Genomic DNA, 21,978 nt, shown 5'->3' with positions numbered 1-21,978 from the left:
GTGCTCTGGCAGGCTGACGTGGACTCCTCTTTTCCAAAAGATGAAAAGCATGTCACTGAAAATATTAGTCAGGCTCAAGGAAAAGCTTGGTGAGTTTTGCATAATCACAAAGAAAGAAAAAGTAGGTCACATTTGGAGCCTGTTCTGTTGGTGGAAGAAAAAAGAGGATGAAGAAGAAGTGTCAGATGATTTAGTTTTCTTGCAGCTTCTTAAGACCAAGCGATGGTGTCAGAGGCCCCAGGGTCTGACACCACGCCCACATGCTTGAGTCTCCCCCAGGATGGACGAAAGCATGTCCAAACTGGGCTCCGTGAGGTGTGTGAGCCGCAGGGCATGGTTGGAGCCAACTGGTGTATCCCTTGTGTGTGCCTCAGAGAGATTCATTGGCAGCTGCCATTTGAATGGGAAGACAGTGTTTCGGGGACTTGTCTGGGGCTGGGGGATTCATCCTGAGTGATATCAGTCTCAGGCAACCAAGGAGGCACTCGCCATTTCTAGTTCACTGACTGCAGTTGTCCATCAATGGGGTTAGAAATTGTAAACAGGGCTTGGCTACTCCAAAGGCGCAGAGACTGCCCTGATCTTTAGGGCTCTGGGATTCCTTGGACCGGGTCAGATTCCTTGAGAGAGGCACTCATAGCAATGGCCACCCCAGAATCATCTGATGTGAGCCAAACTCAGTGGGTCAGAGAGCTCTACACACTTGCGTTTGGAGGAACGCTTTATGTCCCGAGTATCAAACCCGACCAGTTTCTCTGCGGCAGCTGCAGCTTTCTTAGATTCCCAGGATTAGAAAACAAGGGCAAATACGCTGTCAGTGGCCTCAGTTCTGGGTTTCGTCTTCTGTATTTTCACTTTCTTTTGCCTACTGTTTTCATTTTTTGTACCTCATATTTTGCAGGAGTTGTGGCCTTGAAAATTCGGCATGATTTCTTTTTGTGTGTGTAAAGAAGAGTGCATGGTTGAATCATTAGAGAAGCTTGCTGTTAAAGGAGACACTGCAGTGATGCAGTTTGTAAAGGGAAGAATTCTTTGGTTGTTACAAATAGGCACGATGTAATGAGACTGCTTGGGAATAACCTCTGAGTTTAAAGTATTTGTTGTTCATAAATTGAGACTCTCTGTGACAGTAGATGAAGTTCTGCCACTGTATATTTGACAAAAGAGGAAACAGAGAATGATATAGGGATTATCTGTGACTTTTTTATTATTCATGTAACTATTCAGAACTCTTGGTGGGGGCGTCTCAGTCTGTGGGTGGATGCTGCAGTATGTTTTGGTGTTTATCATGTGTGTATAGCTATCTTGTCATCCCTAAGCTTATTGAGTCAGGGCAGACTAGGTATAGGGCCCTGAGTTGATTACAGTCTATTCCCTTCCAGGTCAATGGAGGTGTTTTGGCAATTCCCAGGACCACCAAAGTTGATGTAGATTTGCGTTGTGTGGAGAGGCAGAGGATGTGGAGGTAAGAGTCTGGCAGGTCTGCTGTTGGATTGGCCAGGGTCCACCAACAGGAAATTGAAGTCAACAAGGAGGTGAGTGCAGGTAATGGAGCCAGGTCCAAAGTTGAAAATGATTAAATCATTTCCTTGCCGGCAAGAGCGAGGGCTGTGGTAGACCAGAAAGATATGAGTGCTTCGTGAAGCCAAGGTCAACAGCCTGCCAAGTCAAAGGACAGCTGAAGCAAGAGTGGCTATGGGTAAAATGGAAAGACCTGACTCTTCCACTCACTTCTGCCTGAACTTTGTCTCACTGGGCCTTAGTTTCTTCAACCTCTTTAACAATGTGGTTATATTAGAGGAGTTAACTTTCAAACTTACTGTGTTTAAGGCACTGTAACCCTTTCTATAAAGAAGATTTTTATAAGAAAACCTTGTGTGTGTGTATTAGTTTCTCAGTCGTGTCTGAATCTTTGCAACCCCATGGCCTGTAGCCCACCAGGCTCTCTGTCCATGGGATTGTCTAGACAAGAACACTTGGAGTGGGTTGCCATTCCCTTCTCCAGAGGATCTTCCCAACCCAGGGATTGAACCCTGATCTCCTACATTGCAGGCAGATTCTTTACCATTTGAGCTATAGGAAAGTCCTTAAGAAAACCCTATATACATAAAAAAAAAAGTGGGTATGCTCCAGTTGGCACTGAGGGGAGCAGGACTGGGTACCAGAGCCCTAACTACATGGCCCCTGTCTTAAATATCGTGGTGATTCCTTCACCTCCCAGGAACTGCATTAAGAGGTATTGGATAAATTTTTTAAATCCTTTCTAGCCCACGGGTTGGTCAACAAGATGTTGAAATCATCACTGCCTTTCTTCTAAAGCTGTTCATGGGTTTCTAGAGCAGCTTTTGCCTGCAGGGCGGCCCCCTCCTGATTTTGGAAGGAGTCCTCTTCACAGGGCCTGGTCTCTCTGCCAATCACAGGCCGACCAGAAGTTTCTGCAGGCCAGCTGAGTAACCAGAGCCAAGAGGCCCTCAACCAGACCTGGAAGGCACTGTGGACATACACATGGTCCTCTGTCTGCTTGAAGAGACCCCACGGAGTGTTAGGGAGCCCTCTGTGCACCAAGCCCTCTAACCTTGTGGGAGGTGGGGAGTTTGGAGGCAGCAGGTGGGTGTTGAGATTCCCAGTCTGTGGGATTAGAAAGTGAAAGTGGTGGAGAAGCAACACCAGCAATAACACCAGCATTTACCCCACACGCAAAAGTCTCTCAAACAAGGAATATTAAAAAGAAGGAGGAAACATGGTAGCATCTTACTTTCCTACAGAGACCAAGTTCAAGTTCCAAAACCAAGTCCCGCTGGGGACAGGGGTCAGTAGCCCCTTTCCTTTGCCCAAAAAGTCTGTCTTAGACTTCTTTACTCATGCCGAAACAGGAGCTCAAGTTTCATTCAAACTACACAGTTGGTAAAAAATAAATAAATAAATAAATAAAATCCCTTACACTATATATTCACAAAATCCTTTTTACTTAAAAAAACAAAAATCTATACAGTCAGAAATTCAGAGTCTTCGACATACTTGATATAATCAAGGGAGAAAACCTGAACTTCAATGTTAATACCTGGACTGTTGTCCCAGCTCTGCTCCGGGCCGAGTGACTTTGGGCAAATCACTTGGGCTTTCCGTGCCTGGGTTGATGTCTGATAAACTGAAAGAATACCCAACCATAGCAAGGAGACAGTGAAGCACTAGCTGTGAACTTTGAGAGTGGTCGCCCTGCTCTGTAAATCTACTGGAATGGTCAGTATGCAGCAGGTGAATGCAGATATGAATACCTGGAGGGGTGGTGTGGTCCCATCTACAGAGCATGGGGTCACCTGGGCCGAGACTGCTGATCTCCCCTGCTGGTCACTGCTCTTCTGTTAAATCACCAGTACCAGCTTTGTGCCCAGGGCAGAAGCCAGTCTCCCCGCCCCCTCAACCATGGCTGAGTTTGGGCTCCAGCACCTGGAGCCTGACGCCCACTTGCCTGGCCTCCTTACTTGGCATTCTGCCTGCCTGGGACTAGGGGAGTAGTTTGGAATTTCAGCAGCACCCTATGCAGGCAATAAAAACCTAGGAGGTCAGAGAAGGAGGAAATTTAAAGAGAAGGAAGGAGAGGAAAGGAGTGAGTCAGAGAGCTCTGGAGGGAAAGGAACTGCTCCCTTTGCCAGAAGGTTGGTTATTATGTGAAGAATACATGTTCACTGTAGGAAAAATATAAAGTAAAGGAAGGTAAAAGAACTTGTTAGTCACATCACCTGGAATTAATACAGTTAATATTTTAGCTATTTTACTTTGTGGCTTTTTACATATACACACACACACACCCCAATGTGTATATAAATAGACCTTTAAATGAAAAGAGGATCATAGTTCTGTACTGGTAAATGTCTTATGAGTGCCTAGAGGCTCTCACAATTGGAGCATTTGCCAATTTCCGTGGTGTAAATGCTTCCACCATAGCTGATTTCCAACTGCCAATGTGATGTCAACCACCTTGCAAAATTCCTGATAATTTACCATTCAGTTTTTGGGGACCAGCAAGAGCACACCACTGACCAAGTTTTGTTTTCTAATTAGTCTTGCCTCGCTCACAATATAGGGCAAAAGTCCTTATGCTTAAATGATTGAAAGTTGTCTTTATCAAATTACCTATTTTTTGAAACAGTACTGTTTCCTTTTTGGAATTTAGAGCTGGATCACTTTCTATGCCACTAGTTGTAAATGGTGCCTATAGTTAGAATTTGCCTATTTCTCGTGTTCTGGCGATCCTTATGTGAGTGGGGACTGGACCCCAACTTTATTAGGTGGGAGGAATAGAAATGTAGTTGGAAAAAAAAAAGACAGATTAATGTGATCATGCAAATGGTGACCTGGAACTGATTCTGCAGCCCATTCTCCCAGGACGGATTTGACTTAATGGAGGCAATTTTCTCCTTTGCAATCCTTCTCCTCAGCCCAGCAGCTCAGCTCTAGACTTGTCACTCATTTTTTTTTTTTTTTTTTTTTGGATGGAAATTGGTGCTTCTACTGTCTGTCAGATGAAAATGGGCTGCAACTGTTTGGCCCACGTCAAACCCACTTATCAGGTCCATGTTTTCCTTGTTGAATGGGAGCTTTGGGGAATTACAAGGGGCAGAGGGAGTGGAGGGCTGCACTCACACAGCAGCAGAGTGTGAGTGTGTTTTCATCTCCCACTTGGCTCCATGTTGAGGTGGTGGACTCTTACATCTATGGTAAGAGTCAGCTAGGTGGAAAAAGTAGTTGGTGCCAAAGCTCTCCCACACTGGAGTTTTAATTGCCTTCGAAGAGGCTGAGCTTTGTGAGCTTCTGATAATAAACCTGGCTCTCCCAGGCAGGCCTGGTGAGTTCAGACAGGGAGTTTCCAGGTAAGACTGGATAGGTGTGGGCAGTGGGGTGTTGTAAGTGGGCCCTGGGCCACGGGGAGTCCATTGCTGCAGTTCTACAAAGGGAAGGCTTAGCCTTGGCCTCCACCTCTGGAGTGTGAATATTTGTTGTTGTTCAGTTGTTAAGTTGTGTCCAACACTTTATGACCCCATAGACTGCAGCATGCCAGGCTTCCCTGTCCTTCACTATCTCCTGGAGTTTGCTCAAACTCATGTCCATTGAGTCAATGAGGAAAGAAGTCAAACCTTGACTTCTAGCCCCAGGTCTGTCCAATTCCTTGGGTCATCTCTGACTCCTTTATCCCTTTCCCCACCAACCTGATACCAAGTGGTCACCTAGACTGGGCAACTCTGCCTCTGACCCAAGAAGCTACTCCCACCTGGTCCCTACTGCCTTGATCCAGATGTTCATATATCACCAGAACCATGAGGACAGTCTTGTAATAGGCCTTCCTGATGGCTAGTCTCAGTCTATAAAAATGCCATCCATATCTCTAAACACACACACACATTTTTAAAATCATCACTGTAATATATGTTCACAAGAATTTAAAAAATGCAGATGTTCAAAGGTGAAAAACCACTCATGGACTTAACTTCCTTGAGGTAAAAACAGTTATCATTTTTGTGAATATCCCTCAAAGAGATTGTTTAGGAATGAAAATATTCAAAACTACTTTGTAACTTCTTCACATATTTTAGTGAACATTTTTGCACATTGATACTTCTCTAGAATGAAATCACAAATTTGGTGATATCTTTTCCTTGCTTAAATAATTATATAAATAGCCCATAGCCCCCCACTCACCCCCTAAACAACCAAAACCCATTGGCTACATGTGGAAGGTCAAATTCCTTGGAACAAGAGGGAAGGTGAAACATAACCAGCCTCACCCACCAGCCCCCACTCTCTCTCTATGCCACCATTTTTTTGCCTGAATACAAAGCCTGCGTGTTTACCCTGAGAATTCCATATGAATTGGCTTGTGTATATGACTTCTACCTCCCCCATTTCCCACTTTGTGAATTCTTTCATTCTTTAAGATTTATCTTAAATTATGTATGTGTTTGTCCCTAGGAAAACTGGGAATCTCTTGAGGGCAGAAACAGAACTTGGTTTGTATTTTTAGCAACTTGTGGTCATGCCTGGCACAGGGCAGTAGGCACTCGGTAAATATTTATGGAATGAATTGGCCTCGCTTTGGCATGTCTGTTTTTATCCTCTTGCCAGTTCCATGTGTTGGTTTGTATTAGTGTCCATGATTAATCCAATACTGTATTTTCTTTTCCTCCATTACTGTGTCTATGTCTTACCATATTCAAATAAGAGCTCCTGGCTTGGAGCCATTCACTTCCTTAGTTGTGTCATTGCTGGTGGATTTAAGATGTCATTAGTTTCTAGTGGCTTTACCGTACTATTTTGGAATCCCTGAGACGCAAACTCACTTTTTCAGAGTCAAGAGCCCAGAGTCAGCCCTCTTCTGAAGAACTGATGTATAGGTTTATGGAAATGCTTGAAACAGGAGAAGGCAGCATGGGTGGAGTTTACAAAGTGGGAGCCCCAAGCCAGGGGGCTAACTCAACGCTCAGAGGAGGTGAAGGGGGCAGGAAACGTCGAGGGCATTAAGAGTAGAGTGTGATATAATTGGCCCAGAGCTCTGGCCATGAGCTGTGGGATTCAGTACCTTAAAGGTGCCTGAGGGACTCTGGCCTCTGCCTGTGCTTCAGAGAAAACTGTATGTTAGTTCAGACATCACGTGCTGTTTCTTGTGGATCTGAAGATGCTTAAATATGGAGGTTTCACCTGAGGGAGGAGTAAACTTATTTTCAACAGTTCATCAACAAACATTAAACTAGAGCTATTTTTATTCAAACTCATAGAAAAGGGAAAACTAATCAATTCCACTCCTACTGTGGGCAATATCCATAGAGAAATAAGGATGAGCAAATGTCTGCCCTTTGGATGGAAGTCGGGACAGGTGGATCCACATTTATTGCTGCGAATCTCAGAATTTTAAATGTCTGCCTTCGACATTGCCTTTTAATAGAAGCTGCAAGTGCATACCCAAGTAGTAAAGATGCTATCCAAACCAGCTTCAAGAGGAAGAATATTCAGTGGTTCTCTAGTGTCCACAGTGTCTTCAAGGTCCCAACTCTGTAGTTGCTCTCACTATGCCTTCCTCAGCATCAAGCTTCATTTCAGGCTAATATCAAGATGGCAGCATCAATCTAGCCATCCAACCCAGGCCTGATGGTATCCAGAGGAAGAAGAGGGACCAGCACTTCTTGGCACTTTGTCTTAGGAGTTAGGTGAGGTTTTCTAGAAGACCCCTGGAAGGTTTCACCTCATGACTCAGTGACAGTATTGGGTCACCTACCCAGTCCTGAAACCATTGCTGGCCAGGAGAGGGTGTTACCAATGATCAGCTACATCCATCTTTAGAGCTGAGGTACCTACTTTATGGATGAATCCCTGAGCAAAATCAGAATTCTGTTAGGGAGTGAAAAAGAAGGAATGGACGCTGGGTAGACAGTCAACTCCAACTCAAAACAAGCCACAGAGTTGGTTGCCAACTGTATAGTCTAGTGACTTTCAGTTTTTGAGTTGGTGCATTCAAACAAAGTCTAACCTAGAAAAATAAATGAACTGATAAAATCAGAGCAGTCATGGTTGTAAATCTACCCAAGATTGTGGTCATAAGACCATTGTTTGACAATCACAAGTCGAGTACTTCTTGTGTTTACATCAAAATTTTCTTTATTCCTGTCTCCTTTCATCCTTACAACACAGTTGTACTATATGGGAAAAGAGGTCAGCTGGCCAGAGAGGACCAGTATTTACAGAGTCCAGGCAAGCAGGGCTTTCAAGGAAGACATCTGGGCTGGGAATAACAGGCTGGGCCCATGAGACCAGGGGTGAGGTGACAGGGAGCTGGGAAGAGAAGTTTTCCTGAGTAGGGTAATAAACTGTGGTTCAGGGCTGATTCATTCATTCTGCCTGCCTAGTGTGTGTGGCCTTGGCCCATGGGTGATGTTTTCATCCAGAAGGAAGTGAAAGGCCTGTTGAGGCGGGAGCAGAGATGCTGGGTAGGACTGATTCACAGAGGGCAGAGAAGGCATGCAGGTCAAAGTCTCTAAGATCTTCACTTTGAGATGGGGTAGGTATAGGTTTGCCATGTGAAATACAGAATGTCTAGTTAAACCTGAAAATCAGATAAACAATGAGTACAAATTTTAGTATAAATATGTCCCAAATATTGCATTTTTCTTGTTGAGTCACTAAGTCATATCCGACTCTTTGAGACCCCATAGACTGCAGCACATCATGCTTCCCTGTCCTTCACTATCTCTCAGAGTTTGCTGAAATTCATGTCCGTTGAGTCAGTGATGCTATCTAACCATATATTAAGATGTACTACATACTTGGCCAATACCAAAGAAAGGCAATGCCAAAGAATGTTCAAACTACCACACAATTGGCACTCATCTCACACACTAGTAAAGTAATGCTCAAAATTCTCCAAGCCAGGCTTCAACAGTACATGAACCGAGAACTTAACAGATGTTCAAGCTGGATTTAGAAAAGGCAGAGGAACTAGAGATCAAATTTCTAACATCTGTTGGATCATAGAAAAAGCAAGAGAATTCCAGAAAACACCTCTTCTGCTTTATTGACTACACCAAAGCCTTTGACTGTGTGGATCACAACAAACTGTGGAAAATTCTTCAAGAGATGGGAGTACCAGAGCACCTTACCTGCCTCCTGAGAAATCTTTGTACAGGTTAAGAAGCAACGTTAGAACCAGACATGAAACAATGAACTGGTTCCAAATTGGGAAAGGAGTACGTCAAGGCTGTATATTGTCACCCTGCTTATTTAACTTCTATGCAGAGTACATCATGAGAAATGCTGGGCTGGATGAAGCACACACTGGAATCAAGATTGCTGGGAGAAATACCAATAACCTCAGATATGCAGATGACACCATCCTTATGGCAGAAAGTAAAGAAGAACTAAAGAGCCTCTTGATGAAAGTGAAAAAGGAGAGTGAAAAAGCTGGCTTCAAACTCAACATTCAAAAAACTAAGATCTGGTCCCATCACTTCATGGCAAATACATGGGGTAACAATGGAAACAGTGACAGACTTTATTTTCTTGGGCTCCAAAATCACTGCAGATGGTGACTGCAGCCATGACATTAAAAGACACTCACTCCTTGGAAGAAAAGCTATGACAAACCTAGACAGCATATGAAAAAGCAGAGATATTACTTTGCCAACAAAGGTCCATATGGTCAAAGCTATGGTTTTTTCCAGTAGTCATGTATGAATGTGAGAGTTGGACTATAAAGAAAGCTGAGCACCAAAGAATTGATGCTTTTGAATTGTGGTGTTGCAGAAGACTCTTGCGAGTCCCTTGGACTGCAAGGAGATCCCAGAAGTGGGATTGTTGGATCATATGGTAACTAGACTTTTCATTTTTTAAGAAACTTCCGTACTGTTCTCTGAAGTAGCTGCACCAATTTACATTCCCACCAACAATGTAGGAGGTTTCCCTTTTTTCCACACCGTCTCCAGTGTTTGTTATTTGTAGACTTTTTAATAATGGCCATTCTGACTGGTGTGAGGTGATACCTCACTGTAGTTTTGATTTGCATTTCTCTAATCTTTCATGGCATACTATATACTCTTATTTGCTAAATCTAGCAGCCCTACATGGATAAAAAATGAGGGGGCTCCTGAAACATCTAGATGGGGTTGACTTTCTTCCCATGGTTTCCATTCTGAGTCACAGTGTAGTGGCACCTCTTGTTCTACTCAACAAATAGTTTCAAAGCCCTATTACCTCAGAATTACCTGAAACACTTGTTAAAAATGAAATGAGGGGGCTTTCATGAAATGCTTGTTAAAGGCCTCCCTGATAGCTCAGTTGGTAAAGAATCCGCAGGAGACTCTAGTTCAATTTCTGGGTCAGGAAGATCTCCTGGAGAAGGGATAGGCTACCCACTCCAGTATTCTTGGGCTTCTCTCATGGCTCAGCTGGTGAAGAATCCGCCTGCAGTGTGGTAAACCTTGGTTCAATCCCTGCACAGGGAAGATCCCCTGGAGAAGGAAACAGTTACCCACTCCAGTATTCTGACCTGGAGAATTCTATGGACTGTTTAATCCATGGGGTTGCAAAGAGTTGGCCATGACTGAGCAACTTTCACTTGTTAAAAATGCAGATACCTGAAAAATACTGTGGCCTCCAGTGATTCTGACACTGGACCCAGCTATGGAAGACTACTTCAGATTTTAAGTTTCTGCAGGTGAGGGGTCCCTTTGTTTATTACAGTCAATAAATATTTGTTAAAAGTACGAGTGAATGAATGAATGATTCATCCCTGAGGAATCCTCATTGGCTTAATCTTGTTTGTCTTGTAGAACCCAAGAACCTCAGGAGCACAGGCATCTTTCTTTCCATTTCGTTTCTGGTCATGAGAGTCATGGGAAAGAACTTGGGTGTGAGGCGAAATGGAGGGAGACTTGTAGAGCAGAAAACAGGAATGAGACAAGACAGAGCAGGAGAGAGCAGAGCCCACAGCAGGGGGCTGGCCAGACACGGGGCAAGAGTGTGTGCATGGGGAGGTGGGCCAAGTTTTTAATCACCTCCTCAGGCAAAGAGACTTGCGATTTCAAGTTGAGAACAGGTCCTCAGTTATTTTCACAGGATTCCTTTAGAGTCTGACTTGGCACGTACTCAGCTTCACAGAGGGAATGACCAGGATGCTTAAAGCATGTTGGAAGTGCTTCAGTGGAACATGGTGGGTGGCAGGTAATGGCCGTTTTGCTAATCTTGATAATTCCCCACTTCAGCAGGGTACCTCAGAGCATCTTTCCCACAGCACGTATCTCTGCAGGCTTAGCTGTGGGGAGACTAGATTACTGTCCTGAAACATTAAACCCGTAATGGACCCAGCCGTCTACAGGTCTCCCAAATGGATGTGCCCCAGTGCCCACATTTCCTCCAATGCAGAGAATCACAGAGGAACTTTTGGTTCCAATTTTTCTGGCAAGAGCCTCTGCCTGTTGGCTGAGAACCTGCTTCCAATCCCAAGTGAAAGTCTGCCGGGTGACGTCATGGACACCTAGCTCTCTGCCTGCCGACTGAATCGCAGGTCCCTTCTCAATCTGCTCCCCCATCTGTGTAGCAGAGATGCTGCCACTGGGCCTCAGGGCTCTGGGAAATGCTCAAGCCATCTGGAATCTCAGCAGCATAAGGCTCCTCGGCAGGGCTCTGGGTCAAGGCAATGAGGAGAACATTGACTCCCCTGGTTTTTTTCCTTGTGATTTTGGTTCCGTCCCTCCTGCCCTCGCTTCGCCCAAGCTCTCCCGCACACCAGTCTGGGCAGACCAAAGCTGTGCTGCAGAGGGCCTGCTGAGTGACGGCTTCGTGACCCCCCCTGTAGTTTGGTTAAATCTGGAAGGTTTCCTTGGTTCCTGGGGGCAACCATGAGAACCCTGTCCTGCAGCCCTTACCTTAGAAATAAAGAAGACAAGTTTCTATGTTAGGAATTAAACTAGTAAATTACATCATACACGGTTGAATAGCCAGCCTCAAGAATACCTAAGTTAGGAAATTGTCCATAAAAACATATAGAATCACAGGGATCTTGGGGAGGATGGACTAAAATATTATTTCGCTCATAATTTAAAAAACAGAAATCATACCATACTGATGTTGTGGTGGGTGGTTAAGAGTTTAGTTGACTAAGCCGTATCTGACTCTTGCAACCTCATGGACTGTAGCCTGCCAGGCTCCTGTGTCCACGGGATTTCCCAGGCAAGAATACTGGAGTTGTTTGCCATTTTCTTCTCCAGGGCATCTTCCTAACACAGGAATGAAATGCGTGTCTCCTGCTTGGCAGGCTGATTTTTTTTTACCACTGAGCCACCTGGGAAGCCACTCTGTGGTTGGGAGAAAAGAGTGTAAATCGAAGGGCTGTAGTTAGTGTAGAGAGTAGGGAAAAAACCTTCCAGGAGCCAGATGTGGGTGATACCTTTTCAGATGTTGGGGAGGACAGTCTTGGCTCTGTGGGCAGTTTCCTTGTCTAAGCCCAGGTGGGGGCAGGAAAGAGTGCCTTGGCAGGAGAGCCCTCCGATGCTCACCTGGTTCCCCTTGTTCTGAAGTTTGCCTTCCTCTGCCTCCTGCCTTCAGGAAAAACAGGCATTGATCAGGTTGTTGCAAACATCCTGCCCACTTAATAACTATATTTCCAACTGAAAGTTAATAAATGAGCATCCTTGCTGGGAACTGTATGTCCGTATCTTTCAATGTGCTGACAGAATTCATGTATCCAAGCCTTGGAGCCTAAAGAAATGGATGGTGGAAGGCTGACCAAGATCAGGCTCACCTGTGGTGTCTCCCTGGCCCACCGGTGGCTTTCCCCAGCCACACCTTTTAACTGTGCACATGCCCAGACACAGCATCAGCAGGATCTTAGACAGTGGGTCCCACCTCTTTGTTTCCCCAGGCTTCTCCCCAAGGCCATCATGTCCAGAGTAGAGTTTGATGATTTGTTGATTTCTGGCTTGTTTCCTTTCCATTTCTACAACTTTTGGTCTTACTTTCTCTCTACTTCACTTTTCTCCTGTTATGGAATTAAGTCCTCTGGACACTGCTCAGGCCCTAGCCTGGCTGAGGCTCTCTTCCCTGCCACGTAGAGGGCTCTTTTCCCATCCTGGTTCAAGCAGCTGAATAATGAAACTGAAGCTGAGATCCACACAACACAAGTGTTATTCAGTGGCTAAGGAATGGAGAAGGGGGACTAAGTTCACAGATCAACTTTTCATCCATGTGGTGAGAGAGATTTAATTTTAAAGAATGAAGACAAAAGGTGGAGGAGTGGCGCTGATGGTGGAGAGGCATATACACTAGTCTAACTCAGATGACCATTATATCTACTACTGTGGGCAGGAATCCCTCAGAAGAAATGGAGTAGCCATATCATAGTCAACAAAAGAGTCCAAAATGCAGTACTTGGATGCAATCTCAAAAACGACAGAATGATCTCTGTTTGTTTCCAAGGCAAACCGTTCAATATCACAGTAATCCAAGTCTATGCCCCAACAAGTAATGCTGAAGAAGCTGAAATTGAATGGTTCTATGAAGACCTACAAGACCTTTTAGAACTAACACCCAAAAAAGATGTCCTTTTCATTATAGGGGACTGGAATGCAAAAGTAGGAAGTCAAGAAACACCTGGAGTAACAGGCAAATTTGGCCTTGGAATACAGAATGAAGCAGGGCAAAGACTAATAGAGTTTTGCCAAGAAAATGCACTGGTCATAACAAACACCCTCTTCCAACAACACAAGAGAAGACTCTACACATGGACATCACCAGATGGTCAACACCGAAATCAGATTGATTATATTCTTTGCAGCCAAAGATAGAGAAGCTCTATACAGTCAACAAAAACAAGACCAGGAGCTGACTGTGGCTCAGATCATGAACTCCTTATTGCAAAATTCAGACTTAAATTGAAAACGTAGGGAAAACCACTAGACCATTCAAGTATGACCTAAATCAAATCCCTTATGATTATACAGTGGAAGTGAGAAATAGATTTAAGGACCTAGATCTGATAGATAGAGTGCCTGATGAACTATAGAATGAGGTTTGTGACATTGTACAGGAGACAGGGATCAAGACCATCCCCATGGAAAAGAAATGCAAGAAAGCAAAATGGCTGTCTGGGGAGGCCTTACAAATAGCTGTGAAAAGAAGAGAAGTGAAAAGCAAAGGAGAAAAGGAAAGATATAAGCATCTGAGTGCAGAGTTGCAACGAATAGCAAGAAGAGATAAGAAAGCCTTCCTCAGCGATCAATGCAAAGAAATAGAGGAAAACAATAGAATGGGAAAGACTAGAGATCTCTTGAAGAAAATTGGAGATACCAAGGGAACATTTCATGCAAAGATGGGCTCGATAAAGGACAGAAATGGTATGGACCTAACAGAAGCAGAAGATATTAAGAAGAGATGGCGAGAATACACAGAAGAACTGTACAAAAAAGATCTTCACGACCCAGATAATCATGATGGTGTGATCACTGACCTAGAACCAGACATCCTGGAATGTGAAGTCAAGTGGGCCTTAGAAAGCATCACTACGAACAAAGCTAGCAGAGGTGATGGAATTCCAGCTGAGCTATTTCAAATCCTGAAAGATGATGCTGTGAAAGTGCTGCACTCAATATGCCAGCAAATTTGGAAAACTCAGCAGTGGCCACAGGACTGGAAAAGATTAGTTTTCATTCCAATCCCAAAGAAAGGCAATGCCAAAGAATGCTCAAACTACCACACAATTGCAGTCATCTCACACACTAGTAAAGTAATGCTCAAAATTCTCCAAGCCAGGCTTCAGCAGTACGTGAACCGTGAACTTCCTGATATTCAAGCTGGTTTTAGAAAAGGCAGAGGAACCAGAGATCAAATTGCCCACATCCGCTGGATCATGGAAAAAGCAAGAGAGTTCCAGAAAAACATCTATTTCTGCTTTATTGACTATGCCAAAGCCTTTGACTGTGTGGCTCACAATAAACTGTGGAAAATTCTAAAAGAGATGGGAATACCAGACCACCTGATCTGCCTCTTGAGAAATTTGTATGCAGGTCAGGAAGCAACAGTTAGACCTGGACATGGAACAACAGACTGGTTCCAAATAGGAAAAGGAGTATGTCAAGGCTGTATATTGTCACCCTGCTTATTTAACTTATATGCAAAGTACATCATGAGAAACACTGGACTAGGAGAAGCACAAGCTGGAATCAAGATTGCCGGGAGAAATATCAATAACCTCAGATATGCAGATGACACCACCCTTATGGCAGAAAGTGAAGAGGAACTAAAAAGCCTCTTGATGAAAGTGAAAGAGGAGAGTGAAAGAGTTGGCTTAAAGCTCAGCATTCAGAAAACAAAGATCATGGCATCCAGTCCCATCACTTCATGGGAAATAGATGGGGAAACAGTGGAAACAATGTCAGACTTTACTTTTTTGGGCTCCAAAATCACTGCAGATAGTGACTGCAGCCATGAAATTAAAAGATGCTTACTCCTTGGAAGGAAAGTTATGACCAACCTAGATAGCATATTGAAAAGCAGAGACATTACTTTGCCAACAAAGGTCCATCTAGTCAAGGCTATGGTTTTTCCTGTGGTCATGTATGGATGTGAGAATTGGACTGTGAAGAAGGCTGAGCACTGAAGAATTGATGCTTTTGAACTGTGGTGTTGGAGAAGACTCTTGAGAGTCCCTTGGACTGCAAGGAGATCCAACCAGTCCATTCTGAAGAGGATCAGCCCTGGGATTTCTTTGGAAGGAATGATGCTAGAGCTGAAACTCCAGTACTTTGGCCACCTCATGTGAAGAGTTGACTCATTGGAAAAGACTGATGCTGTGAGGGATTGGGGTAGGAGGAGAAGGGGACAACAGAGGATGAGATGGCTGGATGGCATCACTGACTCGATGGACCTGAGTCTGGGTGAACTCCAGGAGTTGGTGACGGACAGGGAGGCCTGGCGTGCTGCAATTCATGGGGTTGCAAAGAGTCGGACACAACTGAGCGACTGAACTGAACTAGGGAAGGGCTAGGGCTTTCTCAAGTAGTAGAGTGCCACCCTCTTACTATTTTTTTCTGATCCTTAATGTCCATTTAATACGCCTGTTGACTTAAAAGATAGTCACAACATAGAAACTGAAAGTTATTATTTTGTGAAAATTTTTAAGACTTCAAGCCCCGAAGACAGTTTCTCAAGTGACCCTGAGAGAACTGTTGGAGGTGGGTGGGGAGGGGGATGTTCCATGGTGAGGGGTGGGTTCCAGGGCTGGGGAAGGATCAGGTTAGACAAAAGTTTGCAACAAAGGAGGCAAGTAGTCTTCAGATGATGTTCACATCAAAGATTATTGTTAATTAAGGAAAGCCAGATATCTCAATTTAAGGAATTTAGCACTGTTCTGTATATGGGAAGATGCAAGTGTCTGGGCTTACTGAAATCATTCCTTTCATATGCATCTCAGCTATCTGGGGCCAGCATCCTGCTTCTTGGCTTTTCACATCCTTAGAGTGGCTGCAAAGGACAGCTGCTGGATCGCAGGCATTGTTCTCCTTTTTGGGCACTCTCAGGGCTCAGAAATTCACATTTGGAGGCCCGAAATCACTGGTGGCTGTGACATCCTTGTTTACTGACATGACAGGAAACACTCAATTTCACTTGCTAATATAGTAAGGTTAACATATGATGAGACTCAGAGTCTGTTGGAGGTCAAATTGGTCACCATCTTGGTCCCAGCTGGTTCCATCTGGTTTTTTGGTTGGTGACTTCCTTTCTTATCTTTGGACCCTTTAACTTAGAGATTTATGTTGTGTGTATTAGTCATTCAGTCATGTCTGACTCTTTGCAACCCCATGAACTGTAGCTCGCCAGACTCCTCTGTCCATGGAATTCTCCAGGCAAGGATACTAGAATGGGTTGCCATTCCCTTCTCCAGGGGATCTTCCCAACCCAGGGATAGAACCTGGATTTCCTGCATTGCAGGCAGATTCTTTACCATCTGAGCCACCAGGGAAGCCCTTATAAAGATTTATGTTAACTCCTGCTAAAGATGGGGAGTCACTGGTTTTGAGCAAAGACCTGGGGCAATTTTGGAAACACACCCGCTGTTGTTGAACCCAAGTTCATGGGCCTAAGTCACAGAAACAGAGTTTGGAGCAGGAAAGGTTTACTGTAGGGCCAAGCAAGGAGAATGGGTGACTCATGCTCAAAAGAGTTTAAAGGCTTTAGGGTGTATGACCTTCCTTTGATTGGTTGGTGGGGAGGTAACTGGGTGGTGCTCTAGGAATCTAAACCATCAGCCTTCTGGTTCCAACCAGTCTGGGGTCCAGACTTGTGCTTAGCCTGAAGTTCCCATCCTCCCTCTGGGTGGGACCCTAGTTCCTGCAGAAGAACTCAGAGATTTATATCAGACTGTTATGTATGTTCCTTCAGGAGGAACTCTGAGTCCTGTGACTCTATTGTTCTAATTATTAACTGTTTGAATCTGCCCTCTGAAACTCAGGGAAGGCCTAGGAGGCTGATGTCTTTTTCCTACAAATAAGAATTGGGGACACAGAAAAGCTTTTGTATGCTGGAGGGTCCCACAGGGTCCTGCTTGGTTTCACTGCCCTTTAAAGGCCAGGATGGTGCCTTGGGGTTCATTGCGAGCTCAGGGACTGGTATATCACATGCCTTCACAATCTTCCCTTAATTCTGGTGTTCTGCCTGCAAGAGGTCAAATGAGGATTCCTTTCCTGTCACTCCATGGATGTTGACTTGCCTTCTCATGACCATTGTCTGAACCTTTCCCACAGTGAAGCCTGGGAAAAGGGGCTGCTTCTCAGAGAGGAGCAGGGGCTGAACCTTTGTGCTCTGTGATCTCTTGGTTTCCTCTGAGGATACTGTCCTTGCACCAGGCCCTCTAGCCTGGACTCCTGCAAGCAGTCTGGGAGGGGAGGGAGTGGAGGCCAGTCTGTGCACAACTTAGGCTCTTGCCAAATTGGAAAGTCTGCGGGTCCTCAATGGAAACACCGGATTTCCTCTTGTTCCATGGCCCTCATGCCCCACACCCACCCATCCCAGGCAAGTTCCTTCCCTCTTCCTGAATGTTGGTTCTTTCTGCGGCTCCAGGGAGCTTGTATTTGGTAGGCTATATTTCTTCTTATTTTCCGTAAGAACTGAACTGTTGTTACAAGCACGTGAATGTAAACCACCCAGGGCCCACCCCCGCCTCCCGCCCGCTCCTCCCTTTGTCTTGGCAAACACTCAAAATCTGATAAAGCAATTTGGCCTATCTTTTCTGCAGTTTAAAACTTCCATGTGTTGTATACATGCTTCTTAATGAGTCTAGCAACTCCATCCGACTTGCTAACTCAGCTCCAATGTCCAACAAGGTGCTGGAACTGGAAGGAAACTTAATAGAACTGCCTCATTTAACAGATAAGGAAACTGAGTCCCAAAGGTGCTAAAAGACTTGCCTGGGGACCCAGAGTTAGCCAATGGGAAAGACTGAGGGCAGAAGCAGAAGAGGGCATCAGAGGATAAGATGGCTGAATGGCATCACTGATGCAATGGACATGAACTTGGGCAAACTTCAGGAGATGGTGAAGGACAGGAGGCCTGGTGTGCTGTGTCCGTAGGGTTGCAAAGAGTTGGACACAACTGAGCAATTGAACAACAACAATGGGAGAGTGTATCACTGGCTGTTAGAAAATACTTGAGTCGTTTTTAATTAACAGTGAGGTCAGATTCTATGCAATTGGTTGCTAGACATTTAAATATAGTAAGATTATTTACCCAAAAGTCTAAACACTAGAAGCATCTAAAAAAGTACAGTTGTTCTGAAAGAAACAACTGTAAAGTAACTACTCATTAAAAAAGAATAAGTCCAGTTAACTTGAGGAACTTATTATATACATGCTATATGTTCATGGTGTCGACTAGAAAAGATGTACAACTTGAGAGTTGCGACTTAAGTTTTATTTGGGCAAAATAAGGACTGCAGCCCAGGAGGCAGCACCTCAGATAGCTCTGAGAGACTGCTCCCCAGCTGCAGTGAGGGAGGGCAATATATACAGTTTTGGTGAAGAGGGAGTTCAGTACCATGAAGCACTCGTTTTACAAAAGGTCTGTTGTTAGTCATGAGGATCTGATGTCACCATGAAGGGATTTGGTGCTTCTCTAGATATATGCCAAGTACATCATGAGAAAGCTGGACTGGATGAAGCACATGCTGGAATCAAGATTGCCAGGAGAAATATCGATAACCTCGGATATGCAGATGACACGACCCTTATGGCAGAAAGTGAAGAAGAACTAAGGAGCCTCTTGATGAAAGTGAAAGAGGAGAGTAAAAAAGTTGGCTTAAAGCTCAACATTCAGAAAACAAAGATCATGGCATCCGGCCCCATCACTTCATGGCAAATAGATGGGGAAACAGTAGAAACAGTGGCAGACTTTATTTTGGGGGGCTCCAAAATCACTACAGATGGTGACTGCAGCCATGAAATTAAAAGAGGCTTGCTCCTTGGAAGAAAAGCTATGACCAACCTAGACAGCATATTAAAAAGCACAGGCATTACTTTGCCAACAAAGGTCCGTCTAGTCAAGGCTATGGTTTTTCCAGTAGTCATGTATGGATGTGAGAATTGGACTATAAAGAAAGCTGAGCACCAAAGAATTGATGCTTTTGAGCTGTGGTGTTGGAGAAGACTCTTGAGAGTCCCCTGGACTGCAAGGAGATCCAACCAGTCCATCCTAAAGGAGATCAATCCTGAATGTTCATTGAAAGGACTGATGTTGAAGCTGAGACTCTAATACTTTGGCCACCTCGTGCGAAGAACTGACTCATTTGAAAAGACCCTGATGCTGGGAAAGATTGAGGGCGGGAGGAGAAGGGGACAACAGAGGATGAGATGGTTGGATGGCATCACTGACTCAATGGATGTGAGTTTGAGAAACTCCAGAAGTTGGTGATGGACAGGAAGCCTGGCATGCTGCAGTCCGTGGGGTCATAAAGGGTCAGACACAACTGAGCAACTGAACTGAAAAGTCAGTCATGTAGATAGTTAAAAATTAGCCCATATCCTGGTCTCCCAAAACATAAGCCGACCTAAAGGTGTCACGATCGTTTGTATTTATAATTTTTCTCAATCCGCTATAGGCTTGTGTGTAACACCTGCAGAGTGGTAATCATACGTGCTTTTAGCTCTTTAACAGATAGAAACATGCCTTGTTTGTTGTTGTTGATGGTGGTGACAGGTGCCCCAAATCAAGGTAGGAACTTAATAACAGCTGCTGTTGACAAAGTAGTAGGGCTGATGTTTAAACACTCAGGATTATATCTGGTCCTTGAATCTGAGAGTTAAGAGTGAATTAAAACAATTCATTCATTAGGGATTTTGTTTACCTATAATGGAATGTCTAATTAATAGGGCTTAAACAAGATAACAACCCATTTTTCTTTCAATCTAGGATTGGTACCAGCTGCTCAAGGAAGTCTTATAGTTGGTCATAGGATGGTTGCTAAAGCTCCAGTCATCAAATGTGCATTTTAAGTGTGAAAAAGGGGAAAGAACTCTCATAAAAAATATAATCCTCTTTAATAGACACACTCAACAACTTCATGGGCCAAGACTATATAGTTATGGCTATGCCTCTCTGAAGGAATACTAAAAAACGCAGTTTTTTGGTTGGGTACTTGTCTTACAAACACAGATGGATTTCTTTTAGAGGGAAAGAGAAGAGAAAGAATATTGTGTAGGCAACTAGCCTCACTCCTCTCCTTTGGCTCCTCAGACATACCCCTCTTTCTGTATATGGAATAGACTCTCTATTATCAAGAGAGAAGGCTCTGAAGCCTCATATAGTTGGCAAGATAAGAGACTTGGGTTTCTGGGGGCGGGCGGGGAGGTGGGTAGGGTCCTCTGCATCAGTTCTGGATACAACTCCTTGCAACTGAGCGGTGACACATGTAACCTATAGTACTGGGGAGATATAAAATAGCTACAATAAAAAAATTTGCTTTATGAAAGGAGATATGGAAAACAGAGCAGTCAGTGTTCTTAGCAGTGACAATGCCTTATTCCAGTGGCAAGAACTCCTTTTCCTTGCCCTCCATGACCCTTGCCTCTCTCTAGGAGTTATTCATCATTCATTGTCTTCCAAGACCACTTCTGGGGTGGGCATGGGGAGGACGCCTTCTCCGGGGCTATACACATCATCAAGTCTACTTCTTATGGATGAGAATGGCTGCAAATCAGATTGGGGTCTTTTGACAATAGAATTCCCTCTAAACTTAGTAGGCTTTCCTGGCCAATTCCTGATGACTTGTTTCCTTTAGTTTCTAGTTTATGAGTTCTGCCCATGTCCCTACACTTACTGTCTGCTGCATAATGTATGCTGCTGGTCGCTGCTGAAACAGTGACCTCCAGTGGGTGAGCACACCCTTGGCAGCAGCCTTACAACCTCTGTCTGATGGGGTACCACCCACCCTTTTCTAATCAAGCAGACTGTCTGCCCCCTGCCAGGGTCCAGGTGCGGGCCTCTCAGGCAGCAGATTGCAGGCTCAATGTTGAGCATGCCTTCTTAACAGAGTGGTATTTCTTCCCATCTCACTTGCCAGCTGAGTTGAAGAACTCAGGACTTTGCTAGGACTGAAAAAGCACCACCAATATTTTAAATTTTTCCTACCAACTTCTTTAACACCACAGCTTTAGTCAACAAATCTGTGACTTTCCACTGCATAGCAGCTGCCAGATGGACCAAATACTTCATAGAAGAGCGAGCGGCACCTTTTCAGCCCACAGTATCTAAGTCCTAGGCATCTGCCTCCCTCCCTCCCTTGCTTATCTAGTTCCACATTTTAGGTTCTGTTACTTTAATTTTACTTATTTATCTATCTCTCTATCTTTTGGCCACACCACCCAGCATACAGGATCTTAGTTCCCTGACCAAGGATTGAACCCATGCCTCTTGCAGTGAAAGCCCAGAGTCTTAACCACTGGATCACCAGGGAAGTCCCAGCTTCTGTCACTTTTAGTTTCCCCACTTTTAGGTACCACGCTGTATATTCGTTTGGAGTTTAATTCAGCTAATTTGTTGGATTTTGAAAAATCCAAATAATAGTGATTAAACAAAGTGTTGTTGTTAAGTATCTAAGTCATATCCAACTCTTTGTGAGCCCATGGACTATAGCTTCCAGGCTTCTCTGTCTGTGGGATGGGTAACTATCTCCTTCTCCAGGGGATCTTTCCAACGCAGGGATCGAACCCATGTCTCCTGCATTGGCAGGCGAATTCTTTACCGCTTAGCCACCAGGGAAGCCCTGATTAAACAGCTGCTGCTGCTGCTGCTAAGTCGCTTCAGTCGTGTCTGACTCTGTGCGACCTCATACACGGCAGCCCACCGAGCTCCGCCGTCCCTGGGATTCTCCAGGCAAGAACACTGGAGTGGGTTGCCATTTCCTTCTCCAATACATGAAAGTGGAAAGTGAAAGTGAAGTCGCTCAGTCGA

The 21,978-nt window shown here is 44.5% G+C and overlaps 1 protein-coding gene across 2 annotated transcripts in view; it reads left to right on the top strand.

Moving 5' to 3' along the window:
• LOC129633358 (PDZ domain-containing protein 2-like) overlaps positions 1-21,978 on the top strand; it is a 171,851-nt gene that overhangs the window by 114,644 nt on the left and 35,229 nt on the right. The window contains exon 1 of one of the 2 annotated variants that reach the window (XM_055555305.1): positions 4,558-4,871. The exons of the other annotated variant lie outside the window; for it this stretch is intronic. The gene's annotated coding sequence lies outside the window, so the exon portion shown is untranslated. Of the gene's footprint in view, positions 1-4,557; positions 4,872-21,978 lie in introns of those variants that run through there. 2 annotated transcript variants of the gene reach the window in all.

This window comes from Bubalus kerabau, chromosome 18, assembly GCF_029407905.1.
Source record: "Bubalus kerabau isolate K-KA32 ecotype Philippines breed swamp buffalo chromosome 18, PCC_UOA_SB_1v2, whole genome shotgun sequence".
Classification (NCBI taxonomy): Eukaryota; Metazoa; Chordata; class Mammalia; order Artiodactyla; family Bovidae; genus Bubalus; species Bubalus kerabau.
This window is presented reverse-complemented; position numbering and strand designations above follow the sequence as displayed.